General features: G+C 39.1%; 1 long non-coding RNA gene across 18 annotated transcripts in view; it reads right to left on the bottom strand.

The window, feature by feature from the left end:
* Window positions 1–15,942, bottom strand: part of LOC123478123 (uncharacterized) — a 70,071-nt gene that overhangs the window by 25,405 nt on the left and 28,724 nt on the right. For 4 of the 18 annotated variants that reach the window (XR_008426671.1, XR_008426664.1, XR_008426674.1 and 1 more), the window contains 3 exons: window positions 13,899–14,088; window positions 9,186–9,247; window positions 1,400–1,675 (listed from right to left, as the gene is read on the bottom strand). The exons of 1 other annotated variant lie outside the window; for it this stretch is intronic. This is a non-coding gene — a long non-coding RNA (uncharacterized lncRNA). 13 more of the 18 variants (XR_008426670.1, XR_008426677.1, XR_006653257.2 and 10 more) reach the window with 10 other exon arrangements.

The following is a 15,942-nucleotide window of genomic DNA, read 5'->3' as shown; positions in this document are numbered from 1 at the left end:
CATATGTGAGAAAAAAGTGATGTGCTCTGTGAACCACAAGCAACTCATAGAGCCAGAGTGAGTGTGGTGGGGTAAGGAAAGGCCATAATGGCCAAATAAAAAAAGGTGGGGGGGGGGTGCATTTTACTTATGTACTCCGAATAGAACCCAGGGTCCCACACACCCAGTTTCTTTATGAGCTGAGTCCTGTCACAGAAAGCCACTAAGTAGCTCTGATATTTATTTGTATTTTTCAAAAAATGTTAAAATCCTCATTTTCCCCTCCAAATCCTACTTTCTATTTTTACTGTTTTCTGACACCTCAAGACTGCCCATGCATCTGTCATTCCCTGTTGTCTTGGCATCCAGTGCCCATCTATCTGTTCTTTCCTCTCCTCTTTCTCTTGTATCTCTTTATACATTCACTTACTTTCATTAACTCTTTGTCCTTCTCTGGTCCTGTCTTTGTCTAATTTACCTATTCTAAATCTCAAAAGATTAAGAGCAGCCTGCCAGAACGTTCTTTAGAGGGAAGGAAAGAGAGAAACAAAGTGTGTGGACTTTCAGGGATCCAGTGGCCAATTATACACGGAGCTTAGACTTCATCCTCAAGTTCTAGTCAGAGAGTAACACAGGTTTGCATTTGAGAATGTTTACTTTCATAGAATTGTTGGGACTAAACAATTACTTCAGTTATGTAAACATAGTGAGTGCTTAGCATTTACTTATTAAATTTATGTATATCCTGATTGTCTCCTAATATAGAATATAAGAAAACTTGCGGTTACAGATAACTAATCAACTTTGCTAAATACAAATAGAAAATTAGGACCAAGAGAAAATCTCTCTGCACAAATTAGTGTTATTATGGTTTCTTAGATTCAACTTCAGACTCATCTTAGAGTTACCAAGCTTTCAAAGTAGAAAGAGAAATGCAAGGGGAGAAGAAATCAGTTTCTCAAGAGAAGAAATATCTCCCAGACTTAAATCACACGGGAACTTTTTTGTGAGGAGAGCACTGGGTGATAGCGCTGTGAACCTTAGCACGTTACAGCAATTGTGGTAATGGATTTCAAAGATGATTTCTTGGGGGTGTTTTCGAGAAGTTGAGGACCAAACAATAAAATGTATTTAATGTTAGAAGCTCCAAGGACCACATATAGTAGTTTCCCCTTATCCGTGGGGGGATACATTCTGAGACTCCATTAAGTGCCTGAAATCATGGATAATACCAAACTCTATATGCACAGCTTTTATCCTATACATATATATCTGTGATTAAGTTTAATTTATAAATGAGGCATAGTATGAGATTAACAATAATAATACAGTAGGACAATTATAACAATATAGTGTAATATAAAAACGTTCTGTGAATGTGGTCTTTTTCTCTTAAAATGTCTGATTATACTGTCCTTACCCTTCTTCTTGTGAGGCTGTGAGGCGACACAGTGCCTACATGCTGAGAGGAAGTGGGGTGAATGACGGAGGTAGGCATTGCGACGTCACGTGAAGCTTCTACTGACTTTGTGACAACGTATCAGAAGGATGATCATCGGCTTGGGGTAATTCTAGATCGTAGAGCCATGGTGATATCAAAGGTTGGATGTCAGGAGCAGACAATGTCAAGCTGGGGATTCTTGGTAGTTGGAGGGTTTTTGACTAGCTGGCAGGTAGCATATGCAGAGTGGGTACCCTGGAAGAAAAGTCAGCTTGATGGTTGGGAAGTCTCATGGAAAATATGATACTTGAAGGAAGGACTGTTAGGTTTAGAGAAGTAGGGAATAAATAATCAGATCAAATAGAGGAAGCATGAACAAAAGCTGAGAGATGTCCTGATAGAGTTCCTTTGAGAAGAGGGAGCTCATCCTCCATGGGTAAAAGAAGATACTCAACTGAACTAGGTTAATCAAACCTGCTCCTTTTTGAAAGGTCTGTGGGAATATACAAGCTACCAACTTATATAGTGTGAGCGAAGGGTGGACAACGTTGATGGCAAAACTTAGTGATTCAGAAAACAATGATGTGTTTCACACTTACTCATTAGGCTGAAAGGTTCTGCTCTTTTGGTGTCACAATTCTGTAACAGTTCCCCTTTTACCATACTACAAGGTTGAAACATCCTTTTTTAACCTGTAGGTTAATATTTAGCATTAGCTAATTAGAAATGCCTTCATTTTGAACATGGATGGAATGTTTCACAAGTATAAAAGGGAGAAATTTAAAAAATATATTTTTGATATAAGAAATAAAATATCTGGTTGTTTCTGTCCCCTTTAAAAGTGGCAATATTCTAAATGAAACTTTATTTGTATCTTAGAATCTCAAATAGAAAATCTTTATTTAAATGTAAATGGTTTAGAAAAACTTAATATAAATTCTATATCATCAACTGCATGGCAACAAAGGTATAATTTTCCTGAAAAATTATATTTTTAGTGGGAATATTTTTACGTAAAGCATCTTATTTTTCTCTGAAAATCATGCTTTTCCCAGAAACCAGAGATTTCACTTCAGTGTTTTAATCAGTAGTTTTCTTTCTTCCACAATCTATTGATAGTAGTAGGAAACTGGAGACTGTTTAGTCATGGAGATCTTAAAATCAGTGTGTCTTTCTCAATGGGGACATCATTTGAATAGGGAATCAAAGTGTTGATTTAGCTGAGACACACTGAAGAAGCATTTTCCCATGACATCATAAAAATTCAAAATGAAAATTATAAGGAAGTTGTACAGGAAGCAAGATGTCTTAAAGTTCAAACACTCCAGCAAAGTTCAACAAAACTAGAAAGGTAATTTTCCACAGGTCTAGTAATAACTCCCTGTTGAGTTAAGCTTTAAACTGAAAAAAACATTGCTAGATCATTTTTAAATTTTCACTTACAAAGTTAAAAAAATCAACTATAAGAGAAACCAATAGAAAAATTTAAACATTTTTTAAAAGTTCTCTGGATGATTCTAACATGCTGCCAAGGTTGAGAAATGGTGCTTTTTTCTTGATAGATGACCTGTTTGGCTTATTAGCCCAGGATTCCTGAAAGTAAAGCATTTCTTAATTTCTTATTAAACAAATATTAAACATGAGGAAAATTCTCCTAGGAAACAGGAGCTCTTCCTTACTGTACCCTTGATTGTTCTATTCTACTTTAGCAATTTTCTGTGAATTGTTCCACCTCTTTTGTAAATCATCCTCTATTCTTCCTACTACCAATCCTTTCCTAACTCTTGACTTTGTAGCTTTATCATTTGGACAACTATTATTTTTTTTTCTCACCTCAATTTGCTACTTGCCGTTCTTCTTCATCTTCACTTTTGGTCTCTTTTATAACTTGGGTCATGCTCACTCTCTCCACGTAGCAACCCTGCTCCATCATAATCTCACAGGCTTTGTTCTACCCACTCATTCAGTTTGCACTGCTGTTTGAGATCATGCAGCTTGGCCCTTGTTGGGAGAAATGTCCATTTTTTTATTCATCCTGCCAAATTCCTGTCTACGTGTAAAATGCAGTGTGAATTCTGCCTCTCGACGAAAAAGATAAAAATACCAGTTAACCCTCCTTGCACCCATCAAAGGACACATTTCTAGAGAATATAATTTGGTTCCATAAATTTTGGGAGGGGACCCTATGATGACTTTAGAAATCCTCTATGGAGACAGAAGAATCATTAGAAAGTGTTAAAGCAATCATAGAAACGTTCTGATATATTGATATAGGATGAACACTGAGGCTTAAGTGTTGGACAACTGTATTATTTCTTCTCCAGGGAATTTTGTGTAGAGCTTGGTTCCATGTGTTTTTCTCTTGCCATGTCTAGGCAACTCTGACAATGAGTTAAAAAAGGCTCTCGTGTTTGCTAACCCCTGTAAAAGAAACAAGCAATGTATAAGCATCAGAGTGGGCCATGTGGCTTGGCCTATGAGAAAGACTTCTGTGAGGTTATTCACAGAGAGCATCAACAATGACTTCGGAATGGGATTTAGATATGAAAAATCCCAATAGCAAAACAGCATTAGTAAAGATAGTATAAAAAAAAGAAGCAGGCACTATTTCTCTCCCCCTCAGTTTTGATTGAATTTAACTTGAAATATTACATTTACTTCTGCAGAGCTGAGTTCAGAAGATATAGCCTTGGCTGGTGTGGTTCTGTGGATTGAGTGCTGGCCTGTGAAGCAAAGGGTTGCCGGTTCAATTCCCAGTCAGGGCACATGCCTGGGTTGCAGGCCAGTTCCCCAGTAGGTGGAATGTGAGAGGCAACTACATATTGATGTTTCTCTCCCTCTTTCTCCTTTTCTCTCCCTTTCTCTAAAAATAAATAAAATCTTTAAAAACAGAAAAAGATGTAGGAATTCTTTGCAGTTCAGGGGAGAGTAACCAGAAGGCACGGGATTCTATGAAGAACAGGTCAATGAATGGGGCTGTTATGGCCTGCAAAAAAAGAGCTTAACCAGTGGGCCTAGTCATTGTTCTCAGATATTTGAAGGGCTCTTATGTGGAAGAAGGTGCACACCATTTGTTCTGTAGATACTAACAGGTGAGAGGTTAGAGGTTATGAACATAGGGTATATGTGAAAAGGTGTGAAGAAGAAAACAAATTTATGATATAAAAATCTTGATCTCCAAGGAAAATATTTTGCTATTCCAAGATTTACACTTTTCTATGTGATGATTTATTAGTGAATTATCTCCCATTTCATTTAGAACTTAATAATGAGCTACTTATTCCTTTTTTTTTTTGAACAAGTTATATAATCTTAGGTTATTTAACTTTTCTTAAACTCAATTTCCTCATTTTACCACATAGTAAACTTTAATGTAAATATGAGATGTTATTATTGTTGTCTAGCTACAATATAAAAAAAAGTTGAATCTTAAAAGTGACTTACTGAGTTTTAGAAAAAAATGTTTTTATCTATCAGAATAAGTTGTTTTAAAAGGCTACAAGTAAATGATGGCATTAATTTTCCAATATCACAGCTTTAGCTGCACATATAATATTTAGAATGAATTGCCTCTACCTAGTCAAATTCACATCAGAGAAAATATTTCAGATGAATATCAGGTATCGTTACTAAGGACAATTAGAGGAATAAAGGCAATTATTTGCCTTGGTGGGCAGAGCTCAGTTTGGGATGGGCATCTTCTCTTAGAAGTTTATTTTTTATTTTTAATCTTTCTAAAGAAATTTAATTTAATTTATTCCATCCCCATTTATCCCTCCATACCCTCTTCTACCTCCACTCACCCCTTTCCCCTTGCTATCAGCCCACTGTTGTCTATGTCCATGAGTTCTTTCTCTTTTTGCTTTTTTGCTCAATCCCTCCATCCCCCAGCTGCCCCCACCAATAGCTGTCATTCTGCTTCCTATCTATGAGTGTCTGTCTCTATTTTGCTTGTTACAGTAGTTCATTTTGTTTGATAGATTCCACATACAAGTGAAATTATAGGGTACTTATATTTCTTTGACTGGCTTATTTCACTTAGCATAATGTTCTCCAGGTCCATCCATGCTGTCACAAGGTGTAAATTTTCTTCTTTTTCATGGCCAAGTAGTATTCTGTTGTGTAAGTATACCATGGCTGTTTTACCCACTCATCTACTGATGGATACTTGGGCTGATTCCATATCTTGGCTACTGTAAATAACCCTGCAATGAACATAGGGGTGCATATATTCTTTCAAATTAGTGTTTTGGGTTTCTTTGGATAAATTCCCAGAAGTCGGAATAAAGCAGATCCACTTTTAATTTTTTGAGATATCTCCACACTGCTTTCTGCACTGGTTGCACCAGTCTGTATTCCCACCAACAGTGCACAAGGGTTCCCCTTTCTCCACATCCTCACCAGCACTTGTTGTTTGTTGATTTATTGAAGTTTATTTCTTTCCTATCCAATGTGAACTAATCAAAAAAACTTAAAAAAATCTGAAATTGTTTAATTTTTTTTGTTTTTTATGTTTGATTTTTAAAACTTTGCAAATAATGAATAAAAACACGTGGAACAAAAGTGGGTTTACAGTTATGAGTATGCAAAACAGAGTTAATTGTTATATTATTATTAATCAATGTGTTATTTTTCCATACAAGCATATGTAAATCTACTTCTGTCCCACCCTAAGATTCCCTAAGAACATGTCTGAAAGCATTAGTTATGGACAACATCCAAATAAATGTAAAGAAAACATTTTAAAATATATACAGGATAAAAGAAGAAATCTCATGCTAGGCGCTATAATTTTAGAAGCATTGACAGTTGAGAAAAAGAAAACTGGGCAATGTGCACATAGATAAAAGCATTTTCCTATTAGAAATGATTGTACAGAATAAATGCCCTGAAAACCCCTCACAAATGAAACAACCACAATTCTGAATAAAATGAAAAAATAAAAGGATGGGGAAAAATGGAGATTTCAGAAAAAAATACCAAAAATCCTGCATAGATAATATTACTATAATATATTCATGTATTTTATTTCATTTATTATCTCTGTGGAGACAATGCTCTAGAAAACTGGGTTGCTTCTTGAAGCACAGGATTAAGAGGCCTGGTTTAAAATTTATTATATGTCTCAAATTTTCCATACTTTTCAGAATCTTAATTTGATAATAATATTTATGTTATGGTCCCAGAGAGGCATATTTAATTGGTCTGGGAGTGGGATCAGATCTCGGTAATTTTTTTTTGCCTGTTCACTTTCTATTTAATCTTTATTGTATTTTTCCCATTACCATTTGCTCACACCCTCCTCTCCCCAGCAGTCACCACACCGTTGTCCCTGGCCTTCCTGCCAAGGCGGAGGAACCTGCCCAGAGCAGACGTTTTGTTGTTGATTAATGACCTCTCCTCCACTCCTTCAGCCTGGATTCCTGAACAGAACTGTACTTTGCTCTTCTTACTTTGTATCTTGGGGTGAATGTCCATTCGTTAAATTTATCTGTCACATCTCTGCTGCTGACTCTCAAATCACTGTAGTCTCGTCCCCTCATTCAGCCCTTGAGCCATATGACTAAATGCTTACTGGACATTTCATTTGGAAGTCTAATCCCCCTCGCACGTCATCTGCCAACCTCATTAGCAGTCACTCCTGTGAAAAATGGAGATTATTACGCTAAGTGAATTAAACCAAAGAAAGACAAATACTGTATGATCTCACATACATGTGGAATCTAATAAACAAAATAAACTGGAGAACAAAATAGAATCGAAGCAATGGACACATGGAACAAACTGACAGCTGTGATATGAGGGTGGAGGGGGACTGGATGAAAGAAGAGGAAGGGATTAGCCAAAGAACATACATGTTTAGCCCGTAGACACACACAACCAAACGTGTGGTGGCGGGGGCGGGGCTGGGTGGAGATAGACAAGGGGAAGGAGAATGAGGACGTCTGTAATAATGTCAACAATGAAAATAAAGGTTAAAAAAATGCAGCCATTTTGATGTTGTCTCCTTCAGTTTTCTTCTCTGCTGTCTGCAGGTCCTTTATTGCTTTTCTACCATAATGGAGCTCTTCATCCTTTCCCACTTTCTTGAGTCCATCAGTGTATTCCCGGCTCTCACTCTAGCACGGCCATGATTTCTAACAGACTTCTGGCCTGATCGAATCTAGATCTTCTCACCTCCAGTGTTTCCCATTTGTACCTAGCAGATGATTTTTTAAAAAATCTTTATTGTTATTCAATTACAGTTGTATGCCTTTTCTCCCCATCCCTCCACCCCACCCTGGCTGAACCCACCTCCACCCTCCCCCTTGACTTCGTCCATGTGTCCTTTATAGTAGTTCCTGTGATCCCCTCTTCCCACTGTCCCCTCCCCACTCCCCCCTGGCTATTGTTAGATTGTTCTTAACTTCAATGTCTCTGGTTATATTTTGTTTGCTTTTTTCTTCTATTGATTATGCTCCAGTTAAAGGTGAGATCGTAGGTATTTGTCCCTCACTGTCTGGTTTATTCACTTAACATAATGCTCTCCAGTACCATCCATGCTGTTGCAAAGGGTATAAGCTCCAGGGCCTGATCTCCAAAATATATAAAGAACTCACACGACTGCACTCCAGGAAGACAAACAACCCAATAAAAAAATGGGCAAAGGACTTGAACAGACACTTCTCCAAGGAAGACATACAGAGGGCCCAGAGACATATGAAAAGATGCTCAGCATCACTAGCCATCAGAGAGATGCAAATTAAAACCATAATGAGGCAGATGATTTTTTTAAGCATTGCTTTAATTTCATTCCCTACCTTTTATCACTCCCTCCTTTCCCCCTCCCATATCAAAGTTCTGCATACTTTGCCCCAAGCCTTTCCACCTAACATTATTTAAAATTACTTTTTTCTGGCAAGTCCGTCAGGTATATTTCACAGCATTCTTTAACTTGATTATTCAGTGTTTCCCAAGTCTATACTTCCAGATGATAATTTTTGGTGCTATAGGAGTAAACATCAAAAATGTTTACTTATATATTTAAATTTAATGTCAACTAGAAAGATACACATGTGCTTCAAATTCATGATTCAACAGATTTTTTATTTCTTAGACTGAGACTAAAGTAAATATTAAACTTTAAAAAAGTCAATATAAATAAAATATTAAGTATGCAACATGAAAGAATTGTGAAGGTGATGTATGAACAGTTGGCATCCATAAAAAGCGTCATTTATGTTATTTTCACCTCCTGGAATAATGTGGGGCATTCTACTCATCCTTTCAGTCTTAATTTAAACTTCAAAATTCTCCAAAGTGTTGACCATGCCCAAGTAGCTGGGGACAGATAGCAAAACAAAGAAAGGAAAGGAAACAGAAGCCACTGGTTTTGACTGAGAACCCTGGTAATATGTGAATGCAAGGTTTTGCTGATTGGTGAGAGTGGACGCTGATGTGGCAGCTCCAGAAATGGGCAGCACTTTTCAATGATAAAGGGACAAAGAAAGCCAGGATCAGCACTAACTCGGAGGTCTCAAGTGAGCACAGTTCCCTCTCAACCGCCACCCAGGCAGGCAGCTCCCTCTGAAATGTGGACACGCGCAGGTTGAGACACATCAGAGCTCTAGTCCTGTCATCCTTCTGTCTTCTAAAGCAGCCATCACTTCTTCCTCTTCTACTAACGCCCTGCCCTGGTCTGTGCTCTCTAAGTGGAGCCAGGAGCCAGGAGCTCATCTGGGGTGAGAGGGTGTCAGGCACAGGTATGGGATGTGAGTGAACGTACCATGGGCTGTTGTAGCTTGTCTGGGCTCTTCCTGGATACTTGAAAAACCAGTCTGAAGCACTCTGGGGAAGAAGTCCAAAGTGGCAATTACTATTATTCATCCTCCTCCCACTCCATCAATAGAGGGTTTTCCCCACAGTTAAATCATGGCCTCATCATAGAACTGTTTTCCTTTACTTTCTCACTCAGGAATCTCCTGCACTCTCACGGCCCCCCGAACATGCCTGACTGGGCGTTGTTCCGGTAATCAAGGTGCCTTTGAGGCATCCTTGCCTCTCTCTCCCCTGGAATTGAATCAGTCAACTATGAAACCAGTTTTTCACAACAATTTTTTAGTGGTTTCACTCTTTATCAAACAAGAAGGAGAATTTCAAGTGAAATCGAGGTGTGTGCGTGTATGAGTGAAAACAGAACTAGGGGTTGGGTATCAGGTTTACTTTAAGCTCGCCTTTAACAGGCTGGGTAGTCAGGTGCAACTTGACTTCCTCATCAGTGACTTGAAGGGTGGGACTAGAACACCTGTCATTCTCTCCTAGTTCAATGAAAGTGAAGAAAGCCTTTCTCTTAAGTTTAGTGTTTCCCAACACTTCCTTTCACCTTCCATGGCCCACTGGCAGCAAGTGTGTCAGCTGATTTACAAGTTTCACTTAAGAGAGGTAGGTGTTAGGTTTAATTTAACTGCTTACAGTATTCTGAGTATCTAGGGGAGCCACATGACTGGTTTTTTCAGCTCCTGGTCTGAGTCAAAAATAGTGAGTGTTTTGAAGAGTTGGAATTCAAAGGGGGTAAAAAGATGTTTTTAAAAGTGCAGGTAGTCTGCTTGTTTACCAAAGTTACTGAATAATAGTCATTCACAGATTGACTTTCAAAAAATCTAAATACAACCAATGGAACATTTTTAAACTGAGATCTGAAGAAATATGTCAGTTTATTCTTTTGCTTCAGGAAAACATTATTTCAACATCTGAAGCTCCACTTTCTGCTGAGTACTTCCGTTGGTAGAGAGCTCACAATGTCACACATCCAACTATTCATTTCCAGGCAGTGCTGATATGGTCAACATGTGTACATTGTTCCAGGGAGTTGTGAAGCACTCCGATTAATACCATTGGGGTGGGCACATGCTTGTGTGCGTGTGGGTGTGTGTGACGGGGAAAGTTTGCAACTCTTTGTTTTCCTCCTCAGGGAAAGCTCAGCATTTAACATAAGTATATTCTGGGTGGTCATTTCCGCTTGTGCTTCTGATAGGTTAGAATTATGCTAAGAGATTGTTAATGTGTTGCCGTGAATTATTCCCTAAATTTTCAATCTTGACTTGAGATCCTTTATGACAAATCCTTATTTTCAGGAACATAAAAGTTGTAAGAGCTCTAAGAAGGATCATTCCTAACAGACCTCTCTACTACAGGATGTTCCTGTGAGGATGCTCAGAGCATGTATCATTTCCCCAGGAGCATGGCTCAAAGGGTTTGTGTCAAAACTGAAACTCATCGTTTACCATTCTAGCTGCAGAAGTCATTTGATCCTCCTGTATCACGTCCTCCATTTCCAAGGAAAACATTTAAATGAATCATGCTTCTGAAGAAAAATAATCTTATGAAAAAATCCAAGATTTTAATTATTCTTTTCAAGGTTTTTAGTGTTTCCTTAATATAAAAACAAGTGCACATGAGAAGTGTACTTTATTTTGTTCTCTATTTGTAAGAACAGCAGCAGTAACAGTAGATACCATTCATGGGCAGCCACTGAACCATAGGAGTCCGGCTTTTACACCATGAGGTCCCCACAAAAGATTGACAGGATTGCGATCCTTGTTTTAGCTGCTAATGAAACTGAGACTCGGAGAGGTTAGGCATCCTGCTCAATGTAATACAGCGGATATGTGCTGGCCTCCCTTATTACAAAGCTTCTAGACCTGTCTTTATACAACATAATTTAAAAAATACAGTAACTTTTCCCATTAATAAAGAATTTTGCAGTTTTTAAAAAGATTTTTATTTATTTTGACAGATGGAAAGGGAGGAAGAGGGAGAGAAACATCAATGTGTGGTTGCCTCTCAAGTGCTCCCTACTGGGGACTTGGCCCATATCCCAGGCATGTGCCCTGACTGGGAATCAAACCAGCAGCCCTTTGGTTTGAAGTCCAGTGCTCAATCCACTGAGCCACAGCAGCCAGGGCTGCAGTTGTTTAAGGAAGCAAAAATACCTGCTTTCAAGTTCCCATTAAAAATGACTGGTATTAATTTAGAACACAAACAGAACAAGCTACACACATGCATCCATGGTTTGAAAAGACAGTGGACTGCTCTGGAATAATAATTTAGGCCCCAGTATGATCACCTCTTCCGTGCTGGAAGGACCTTTAGAAATTTCCTCAAAACCTCTGGGGTGGAGATCCCCTCTAACACTGCCCTTGGGGGAACTGTTTGTGCTAATTTAGTGACGGGACATACAGAACTCTTCAGGCAGAATGGCCCATATTTGGGCAGCTTGAATGATTAGTACAATACTTAACATTTATATACTCTTTGCAGTTTACATGTTACTCAGCTCTTTTACACACCATGTTTCATTTATGAAAGCTGGTTCTTATTTTGAGTCTACGTCTGTTCTTTCATTTACTTCAGTTCATAAGAGCAGTAGAAACTTCTTCTGTACAGAATGTAAATGAGGGGGGGAGTTGGAATGAGTAACTCTTCATTTAGTATTCACAACGCATTATCTTTTTGCTAAGGTCATTTTGGTGAACATATGCCTTGTAAATTTGACAATGAGTATTTGCTTCCCCTTCCAAAGTTACAAGACCAAGCAAGAGCTTTACTGATGGAGCTCGGTGCTTCCCCCTCCCTTTTCCTCTCTCAAGAAAACACAACACTGAAGGCAAAAATGTTTCTGACCAACAGCAATAACTTGCCACCTTAGCAACAATGGGTTTGTCTGCAGAGAAAGGATTACAAAGTAAATCTTTGCTGGCTAAAACTTGGCTTTAGTTTTAGAGATTCCTGTTTTGACTTTGGATTTACTTGTTATTGACAATGTTGGTGAAACACACAAAATAATTTTATGTTATACCTTAAGTGCACTCCTTTGCATCTGTAAAAAGTGCATACTGAGGGCTTGAGGATTGGAACAAAACATAAGTCTTGGAAAGACTTTCCCTTCTAATTTGGAAAGATGCTGTATATTTTTAACTTGGGTTCTCTGTGTATAAATAAGATATATCCTTGTTTTTCCCCCTACTTTTCTCATCCTTGTGTGAAAATTTAAGTGTGAAAAAAGGAGTATGCAATCAGATAGAGTTTAGGAAATGCATATGCAAGACACACACGGGTTAAAATCATGTAAGTTCCCCAGGACGGTTCTAATTCCTGCATGACTTGAATCTGTGGGGCATGCTTATATGTCCCTCAGGTAAGAAAGAATCAGCCACACTGTTGGGACAGCTTTCCAAGCAGGCTTATATCCCTCTAATTTTTATTTGACAGGCAAATTTTACCTTTTGATCTGTGGGTAAGTGCGCGCCGTGGTCAGAATCTAAAGGCGTGCTCATCACTACTTTTACCTGATCCTTCACTTTGTCAGGGGAGATTAAAACGGGGCTTTAGTCAACTATGCCAGTTTCTTCTAAGAATCTTCTGAAGGGGATTTTCCTAATTGCTTTTTCTCATTTAGTATATCAGTTATTTAGTACCCACGGATATTTGTTTTTCCCTAAGATAGAGTAACATTGAATCAAACTTTTTCTCAGTGTTTTAGACCTTCCTCTAAAAGCCATGTTCTGTCTAAAATGGTAGCTGATGGCCGGTCTATGGGAGGCATTTTTTAAAAACTAGGAATCAAAACCCTTTGCTTGCCTATTTTTGTGTACTGAATTTATGTGATAACCACAATTTGTGGAGTGTTAAGTACTAGTTACTGGGTTTTAATTCTCAAGTCTGGGTTAAGTGGCAATATTCCCATTTTACAGCTGAAAAGACTGAGGATTCACTACCTCAAGCAGGGAAAGGGCAGACTAAAGGAAAGGGGGAGGCTGATGAGGAGCAGGTAGTGTGAGGGGCAATGAGAAAGAAGAGCTGGCCATACTCAATCTGAGCCATGTTGAGTTGAGGACGATCTACTGATCTTCAATTCACAGAATGTGGAGGACACGGCTCGTGGCTCTCCTTGTATGGTTCCGAAGAGAAGAAAAGTGGTGAGGCATATTTTTGCTCAAATACAATGATACGGAGAAAATGTGCTTCTAGGAAGCAGAATTCTACCTTCATCCCCACCCCACTCATAAAACATACATCTGAGTTTCCTGAAGAGGGATTTAACAGTTAGAATTGTTATAAGATGGATGGAATGGGGCCATCTCAAATATTTCCTCTCGAAAAGTATTCAAATAGACACAGAACCAACTGTCAATGATGCTACAACTTTCTTCAGGCTGAACACTGTGCACACCACAGAGAACAAGACAAGCACAGCCCTTCCCATTTAAGAGCTTATGCTGAGAGCAACATTTGGAAAATCTAGAGAGTAGAAGAGGTAGCAAAGGAGAGTTCTTAGGGAAGCTGCTCAGAAAAAGGACAGGGTCAGAGGACAAGAGATAGGATGCTTCAGAACTGTGGCTGGCATGTGACAGTTTTATCCAGGTTGTGCTGGGTCCCAGCAGTGAATGACATGCCATTCCCACCCACAAGGACCTTCCACACAGAGGGTAGCCCACACCTTAGAGGAGATGAAAGAGCGCAGAATGGTCCTAGCTGGGACTCATCCCTTAGGATCCCACTCTTGTTTCTCTGTGGTCCCCTCCATGCCGACTGCCAGTGCTTTTGGTCTGTCCTTGTAAAGACCGGGCGCTTGAGCTTGTGATGTACACTCACTGTGGCACTTCTTAGGCAGGTCAGCCCTGCATTTTCTGTGAAAATAATAACCCCAGCCTTTGAGTAACTACTTCCCATAGTGAAACAGCTGTGTCAGAGACTCAGTAGTCACATTACTATTCAGGGGAGACAACAAATGCATGTATGATAAATGTGACACTTATTCAGGTCATATATTTGCATTAGGAGTGAACCTATTTTTTTTTAAATGATAATGCCCAAAATGTAATTTTACCTCTTTTAAACATTTTCTACCTTTTTACTTCTACACTAACTTAAATATTTCTGATGCTTTAAGATATGTGACAAATGTCCAGTGGAACACAAAAGCAGTAGATTTCCCTTTATTACTGTTGTTATTTATTGTTGAGACATGGTTTATTAATCAACCCCTGTCTCATTACTGAAACAACTTAATAAGGTTTTGCACAGCTAATGGTTTTCATCAGCATTCATCATTGAGTTGTCTTCCACCGAAGAATGGGGCTGGTGTTCCAAATGCTGTCTGTGCTGGAGGGAGGTGGGGGAGTCTTACTACCAAAAAGGTGCACAGCAGGTTTTAGGGGGAAGCTAATTTAAATCAGTCTACTAAGTGATCTCTGTAGAGAGCTACGTGACAATTCCAATAACATACTATCTATCATTTTATTTAGGAGGTTAAATATCTACTGTTTTCTCTGCTACTGGCCAAGCAGAAGGGAACAACACTTGCATTGTGGCACACCATGGTTAGATTGGGTGCTTCAGCAGAGGCCGGAGAACTGGGCTGACACCGGGAGCAGGGCAGTCCCGCTGAGCTGGGCCACCTCTCTCCTCAGTTGCCTCATCAGTGAAATAAAAGTAAAGCTGGTATTTGTTTTCTCTAATTTTGCCTCAAAGTCTAATATTTTATGGCTATCACATTATCTACTTGCCATTATGAGACGTATGTTATGGTAGAAATGAAGACACGCTTAGAATCAGCTCCCCAAAAGAGCTCTGGAAGAGAATCTAGTAAAATGGAAAGGGAGTCCAACTCAGAATGAATAGGCTGTTCCAGTTTGAGCTCTGTTGACAACCAGCTTTGTGACCTTGGGCAAGATGCTTACTCAGTAGTTCCTATAAGTGTTTTTGCTTCTGAGATTCTGTGAATTTGACAATGATGCAAAACTCAGGATGAAGGCATACACTGTACCTGATATTACCAGGAAGTGAATTTTGGACTTCAGGAGATCTAGGGAGACTTGGATTTGCCAAACTTTTTGTTTTACTTTTTCCTTTGGTATTATTACAAGGTAGGTGTTAAATGGAACAGTTTATAGCTTTTTAGATTACCTTTGACAGGACTTTGTTGAGGTTTAAATAGGTGGAGAGTCATTACTTCTATTTCATAACTCCTCTGGATATGGAAACAATTGAGAAATAGGCAGAGCCAGAGAGATCACGACCAAATGTTCAACTGTTAAGACTGAGTTTCTTAGATGTTTTCTTAGTAGCAGAAAATGTGGTTGTTTCTGACTGTTTTTCCCCTAAGCATATGCTTTGGGATGATCGACAAGAATTATAGAGAAAACATGCTTAGATTACTGCCTCTCCTCTGCCGAACCCCAGTCGCTGTCCCAGAGGGAGAAGGGGCTCCGAGAAGAAGTGCTGGGACCTCACCCATGTGGACTCACCACGAGGAGATTAGGATCTGCAGGAGGCTGGTGGCAATGAGGGGAGTTGGGGCTGAGGGAAAGCCAGTACAAATAACTGGGGCTGGGAGTGGAAGAGGAGTGGGAGGTCTGAATACAATACCCATAAAGATTTTTGTTAGTCTACCCTTTTTGGGGACCCTCAAAATATTTTTCACCTGGGCCTGAACTGTTCTCTGTTGTCCTGATGAAAGCCCTCTACCCCCTGTAGGTCTG

Source organism: Desmodus rotundus, chromosome 4 (genome assembly GCF_022682495.2).
Source record: "Desmodus rotundus isolate HL8 chromosome 4, HLdesRot8A.1, whole genome shotgun sequence".
Taxonomy (NCBI): Eukaryota; Metazoa; Chordata; class Mammalia; order Chiroptera; family Phyllostomidae; genus Desmodus; species Desmodus rotundus.
The sequence above is the reverse complement of the archived record's forward strand: the minus strand, read 5'-3'. Positions and strand labels throughout refer to the sequence as shown.